At 49.4% G+C, this 7,102-nt stretch overlaps 1 protein-coding gene and 1 long non-coding RNA gene across 6 annotated transcripts in view; one reads left to right on the top strand and one right to left on the bottom strand.

Moving 5' to 3' along the window:
- Positions 1 to 7,102, top strand: part of LOC113206947 (serine/arginine repetitive matrix protein 1) — a 109,295-nt gene that overhangs the window by 34,376 nt on the left and 67,817 nt on the right. The window lies entirely within an intron of this gene.
- Positions 6,067 to 7,102, bottom strand: part of LOC127749112 (uncharacterized) — a 65,855-nt gene continuing 64,819 nt past the window's right edge. The window contains exon 3 of the long non-coding RNA XR_008010973.1: positions 6,067 to 6,509. This is a non-coding gene — a long non-coding RNA (uncharacterized LOC127749112). The remainder of the gene's footprint in view (positions 6,510 to 7,102) is intronic.

The raw sequence follows: 7,102 nt of genomic DNA, 5'->3' as shown, positions 1-7,102 counted from the left end.
ACACTGTAACTCAGCTGGGAGCAGACGACCACAGCAGGCTTTCGTAGACATTTCAATAAAATTAGTGCTAGATTAAATAAAAAGATAAAGAAACCATCGGCGACATGCTTTTTTGATCAGCAAATGACTTCTTCTGTCCATAAGTATCCGAAAGTGTGGTACTTTGCAAAGGTTTTACAAAATAACTTTCTTCAAAATCCGCGAGCCGAATGTGAACAGTTTTCTGACATGTACCCATATACGTAACCGGCCGGATGCATTTTGGACGCATCCGTTAAAGGGATGAGGCGGCTGAACAAAAGCAAATGCAGCCGTTACATAATGCCGACCGATCGAAGGGCTCCGGCCGGACCCCCCTCGGGTTCTCCGAATTATGCCGCCGATGCTCGGCCCGTATATACGATGCCACGGGCGCACGAAGATTTCGTGCCGGCAATGATGCCTTACGTCAGCTGATTGGGGCGCATGAAAGAATATCACTTTAACTATTGACCGCCCTCTATGGACGGGAACGGAATATAAAGACAAAGTAATCTTTAGGTCTTTAATACTCGTCTCGACCAGCATCGTCCCCCACCGCCTTGCTGCAGACCGCTGCAGCCCGCTGGAGCCGGAGAAAGGCATCGGCAGCGCTATGCGGGCGGCTCACGGGAGCACAGGAGAAGGGGTGATGCCAATTTCTTCTCCTCTTCTTCGTTTTCACGCATCAAAACAAGAAAACAGGTCCGCTATGCTCTTGCTCGTCCATTGCCACATTCCAAGCGTCTGCTTATTAGAGTTAAGTTGTTGCTACGTGAGATTATGGCAATGGCGGCGCCGGGGCAGCGTGAGTGCGGCGCCGTCCGGGGCTATGAAACATTAAAAGGAAACCTGACTAATATTTTGCATACATTTATCGAATTGTCAAACGAACGAAAAACGCCGAAAGTGGATGTTAGGTGGATTTTCTAGTGGGTTTCGACTATTATTTTTATTTTTTCTCGCCGGTGGAAAAGAGCACAGGTCGATAGCGCTGCACCCGATCCAGCGCAGTTGGAGCGAAACGTGATGTCGACGTGAAGAAACAAGGAGCCAAATCCATCAGACCTTGAAATTGAAAGGCTAGATTTTTTTTTTCTCTCCGACCAAAACTTCATCGTGGCTGCTGCTGAGACAGCCGGCGACGGGCCGACAGGCTACTGAAACTTTACTAGAGGAAGAAAATGCACAGATGTAATGGGATGTATTGATGTCTATTATTTTAAAAGCCCTACCAGCTGTTGATTTGCGAGGGGTGTGGAACTTTGACACAATATGTGTATATCGGGAAAAACATTTAGAAACAATCATGACACAATTGACACAATCACACACAATCGGTCACAATCATGACACTATTTTTCAAACTATATCCCAAAATTTTCCCAAACAATCTGAAACAATCAGAGGCAACCATCAACACAATCACACACACAATCTGAAACAATTACTGTCTAGACACAATCATGTGTACACTGTTTGGGCCAGTTCCGCACCCCTCGTTAATTTGTTTATTAATTATGAATGATAGAGACAATGAACAAAAGTGCTAAAATGTCTTTTGCTACATCGTGGCACCGTCTAAAGCGCTCTGGCGCTGGACCGAGGAAAAAGAAAAAGCATTTTGAGAGTTGAAGGTATTGGAATCCGCGGCGCGGTGTGGAAGGTGTGAGTGAGAGAGGACGTCTCCCCCGGCCGGCTCCGCCCCGCCGCGCAACAGAGGACGTTGACTCTGGCACCGCGACGCGCCGCGACGCCCTCCGCGGACAGGACCGGACAGCGAGTGGACAGCGCAGCGCAGCGCGGTGTTGCCGGTTGGCGTTAAAAATCCGCGCTATACTTTTGCTCAACTCCTAGCCTCTTACTACTCGTGAGTTCTGTCAAACATCTAGTTGATATACGCCCTCTAGAGGGCAATAATGGTAGAACAAATCTTGAAAAGAAACAAAAAGCATTCCATTTCGTTTGAATTCACACGCCACCCGAACTCGATGCTACTTCCGTATTCCGCCACCGACTCCATCCACAACGTGTCGTTGGGTAATATCGTGTCTTCGTCCCCTCCGAATAATGTCCACGAGGCACAGAGCGAAGACAAGATATTACGTGAAATCGTGCTCGAGATTCAATCGGCCGTCGCGGTGGTCCTAATGTCGAAACCCCTCCCCGCATCCCCGTCGGCGGCGTCGTGCCGACGGCGCGCCATACTGCTCAAAGATACCGCGCCTTTCGTATTTTGCAAACAAAAACAAAACAAAAATAAAAAAGAGAAGAATGTTGCGGAATGCAGCATAATTTTGCAGTAGTTTGCGTTTCAAGCAGGCCGCCGCGCTGCTGCTGCTTTGCTAGTGATAATTTTCCCCTATGCGAACGGGCCTTATTTCGTCGTACGCAACATGACTCGCAACTTCATGTAAATTACATATGATCCTGGCCGCAGGGGCAGCGCCTGACACGGGCCAGTAGGCGGTGCAAGTGAAGGCGCAGCCGCCGAGCCGAGGCGCCGCCGCACGGATCGGTATGAAAATGGAGCGTTTTGCTTACATCTCCTCGTGCGGGGTGGACGTAATTGCGCCGCATATAAATAATAACTGACTATTTCTTTTGAAGGGAGACAAGAATCAAGTACAACACCTTTCACAGGCAACTGAAGCAGCTGATGTATAAAGTGTGCAGCTGGCATATGCGCATTCAAGTGCTCAACACTACGTTGCACATACTTTGAAGTGTTTGACTGAATATTTGAATGGTACAAAGTGTTGAAATTTACTGTTAAACACTTATAAGTATTGACATTTTGAGTCCAATGACAAGGAGTGTGTACTGCTGCTCCATTGATTGAACACACTGAGCCAGCCAGTTGCACACTTTTGTTTTCGGCGCGATTGATGTACGTGTGTTGTACCTTCTCACACGGAGTACCAGTGCGGAGCTCGGTGCGGAGATCACCGCGTGGCTAAACGGGTATAGGCGCTGGCTCTTGGCGCTGTACTTCGGTGGAATCGATCTGCATCAGTCGCTGTGGAGTCTGAAGCAGTCTGTCCATCTGCGCGACAAAAAGGCGCTGCGGTGCGGTCTCATTGCGCTTGCAGCAGTGCCGCACACGACCTCAATGTAAACATTAGAAAGTCGGCATGATGCATGCGCGCGCACGCTCACAATACGGCCTTCCATTATTGGTCACTCCTTCGGAAAAGGCGCCAAAGCACAAAGCACGAACAAATTTTTAAACGAAGGCAGGCAGATGTGGTCCTCACCGACTCATTTTACTTTTGTTTTTCATTTATACTGCACGCGCATTGCGTGTGGGTTCACTATAAGCTTTCGTGCAATGATGACGATAAATTCGAAGCAATTATGGCCCAAATGCGAGATTAGTACGGAGCAATAATTACTTAAGTATTTAGTTTCCGTTTAACTCTTGACAAATGCAAAACAAAGTATGCGTATTTCGTTGGAATGGTCATCCGGGGTTGCCAATCTTACTCTGGTCGAATTGTCTGCATATAACAATAACAATCTCAAAGAAAATAGTCAGTACAGTTTGTAGACGAGATTCGGTTTTAACGAACGCGCGACGGGGTTGCGTGAGGCGTGTGTGTGCCGTACTTGGTCAGTTATTGATTTCTCCACACACAGACACACACAGTAGTTGGAAAGCCGTCCCGTCCTTCGCTCAGTTCGCTTCGCACGTGCATGCCTGCTCAGCCAAAGCGACGCAACGTTACGTTACGTCCAGCAGCAGGGCGTCCAAGGCTCTGTCCGTCACGGAGGGCGCATACAGATACACATTTAAAATGGTACTATATTCAGAGGCGGAAAGGTGCCCAACAATGATCAGCATACGGCATACGGTGCATTTGAGTGGGAAGCCGGTCACTGGGAAATGTTAACGAACAAAACCGTCACAGTTGCGCAAGTAGTTTCGTTATTAAGATGACAGCCCCCTAATAACTACTCTTCGCTCCGATTTTGACAGGTTGTCACACATTTCACTTGTCCCTCGACTCGGACGGCGTATAGTTGTAGTTATTGTTGTTATTCCTTCCTATGGGAACGTCGGTCACGTGATCCACCTGTAATCACCCAATGATTGGCCGAACACAGTCGGAATGCTCTCCGGTGATTGGTGGAGGAGCGCTATGGGATCGGTCGGCACCGCGCGCCTAATAATTCCACGTTTCCGCAGGAATTCAGGCGGCGGGGGCGGCAAGGGGGTTGGGGAATCAGCGGAATATGGCCCCGAGCAGGAGGATGGAGCGGTGTGGCTGGCACCCTACGGCACATGCCCGCGCTGCAAGGGCGCGAGGAGAAACATTATTATTTTTAATAACACTGCAAACAATATCTTTGTAAATTATTTTCACAACATTTTTGTCGCTATTTTTATTGTAAAAGTATGTTGTAAACTTGCGACAGTCTAGTACGGTCTAGTATAGCTTGTCAAGTAGTAGTTCCACGCCGATACGAGATGCTTGTAAATTTACTATTCCAAAATGCAATTTTTCAACACACATCATGAAAGTTTTCTCGTAAACCTACGACTGTTTTGCACAGTGAAACAGAAATTGAGAAAAAAAAATTTCAGTTGAACATCCGTCACAAAAAAAAAAAAATGAATTTGTTTGGTTGCATTCTTTCCGTGGTTACCTGTGGTCATTCGAGGACTCTGCTCGTAGCCCTATGTACTACTATTCGGTGAAAGCCTGCAGTTTAGTGCTCGTCCCGCCTGAAGCCCAACTACTTTGTGTTTTGTGGACGGTTCCTTCGTGACGACGGGAGAGCCGCGATAGCAATGACCTCCCTCCGCGAGCCCCCCGCGGTATCTCCCGCCGAGCGCGCGAGTGAGGCGGCCGCAGAGTCGGACGAGGGAGTGCGAGCGAGTCGACAGCTAGCGGGGAAGTCTATGTCGCCTCTCTCGCACTGCCCACAAACCTCACCACCATCTCTCTCGCACACTCCCTGGCCGTCACTAGCTAGCCCCATAGCGCGACACCGCCGATTCCCAGACCACTATCAAGCCAATGAGTCACCAATCTCTACCCTGACCCGCGAGTTCAGAAATGTGCCTAGTTGTCACACTTTGTGGAGCTGCGGAATAACGGCACACCATTTACTTACTTCACTCCATAGACCTGTACTTATACCTTCAAAAGTGTGGAACTACAGGTTTATGAAGCAGGATTTACTGACTGTGAGCTATTCTGAATATTTTTGTCAGTTATTTACTGATAAAAGAAGCAATTTTCTGCAGCTGATGAAGGTCCGAAAGCCTGGCCAAGAGGTCAGAAATGTCAGTAACGGCTTGCTGCCGACTTGCCTCACTTTCCATTTCCATCGCCGCTGCTGGCGTGCTCATCTTCATTTAGGGTGCATTCTTTCCCTTTGCCTGACTTTCGTTTTTATTTTTATTTCAAAAAGTTTGCGTGCTAAACCCGTGTTTCTTCTTCTATTCCAGGTAAGAGCGAAGCTGGCTGGCGACTGGCACAAGCTGTGGGTGAGTCGTTGTATCGTTATTGGCAGATATATCTCGAATAAATGCTCGTGAGATCGCGAGCGATGTCGTGACTGCGGCGTCTACGAGTTCGATCCGAAATGGAAGCGCGGGGGCGATTACGATACGTACCATGAGAACGATTCGTATGTCATACGCTGCAGGACGTTTCGGCTCTTATTTCTCTAAAACTCTCCCCGCGCATTGTGGAGTCACCTGATTAGTGTGACTGCCGAACGACGGTACTGCCATGTGGAGAAGCACAGCAGCAGCGACTTGTAGAACTGCCGTGCTGGAGGGACTGGCACCGTGTAGCGCCCCTTCCGTATCTCCTGTCACTGTGTTTCTGGTGTTTCCCAGCCGCTCGCTTGGCCGCGAGGCACGGCCCGCCAGCAGGAAAATCGTGAGGCCCGCGGCTCGTGTACCATTTTGTAGTGCGAGTTAGTGTCTTCTCGCCGCTGTTGCTTGCTGCTGCTGCTGCTGCTGCTACTTCCTTGGAAATTATCTCCTCATGTCCCTCAGCCCCGCTCGGCTGCCGCCGTGGCGTTCGAGTACCGTGTCTGTTTCTGGCCAAAAACCGTGACCGCGAATGACACCTCGGTAATGAACACTGAAGAAGGGGCTTTGCCCCGGCCCGGCACCGCTACGTCATTTAATATTTTTCTGGGGCTGAAAATTATTTTTTATTGAGAAAAACAAAACAACAAACAGCATGAGAGTAATATTAGTAATACTTTTTTTTTCTGGTAGCAGCCAGAAAGGAACGGGGAAGAATGAAAATAACGAACAACTTCTGGTGGCTTGGCTATGGTGCGACCGTGAGGTCAGCAGGGGTAACTCAATAGCGCTACGCTGTCCCATCGCGAAAGAGATGGCCTCGCTGATAACCCAGTCACCTCTAAGTTCGCAATGATATCCGTGCTCTCTCTCTCTTTCTCTCCCACTGCCTGCGTCTCGCGTCGACGATCGTGCTACCCACAGAAAAATCCCCGTTCACCTAAAAATGAAAGAGAAATAAAAAAGGTAAACGAAAGCAGAGAATGGTAGAAGAATATCATAGAACCCTGTTTAACATTTGCAACATGCGTTGGTTTGGTTGAATTAGAAGCGTGAGACACCCTAACATGAAGTTATTTCAGTAGTTAGTCTGCTGCTTGGTCTAGTGTGGACGTGTGAGTATGTGTGAGCGAACTTCGAGCTCCATGAATACATCTCACAATAACGTTGCCGCTGGCCTGCCACGGGCAGCTGAGCGACAGCGCTGCTCGGCACCACACCCACTCCCGCGTGCAAGTCTCCACGGGTGGCGAGGTGCACTCACACCACTAGACTGCTAGGCTAGGTATCCCGCTGCCCTCCGTCGGACTGTCTCTCCGTCGGACTGTCTCTCCGTCCGACTGTCTGTCCGTCCGTCCGCCCTTCCATTGGCGCCGAGCTGCTGGGGTCACACATTGTCTCTGGCCGTACAGGTGTTGGGTTTCGCGCCGACGGTCGTCGAGGGCTGGCTTGGCTGCCGTATCACTCAAAACTCCCTCCATACCCCCCTTCTCTATATCTCTCTCTCTCTCTCCCCCCGTTCTCTCTCTCCCT

This window comes from Frankliniella occidentalis, unplaced genomic scaffold (genome assembly GCF_000697945.3).
Source record: "Frankliniella occidentalis isolate FOCC.00 unplaced genomic scaffold, Focc_3.1 Scaffold32, whole genome shotgun sequence".
Classification (NCBI taxonomy): Eukaryota; Metazoa; Arthropoda; class Insecta; order Thysanoptera; family Thripidae; genus Frankliniella; species Frankliniella occidentalis.
Note: the sequence above shows the minus strand (reverse complement) of the source record. Positions and strands in the feature narration are given on the sequence as shown.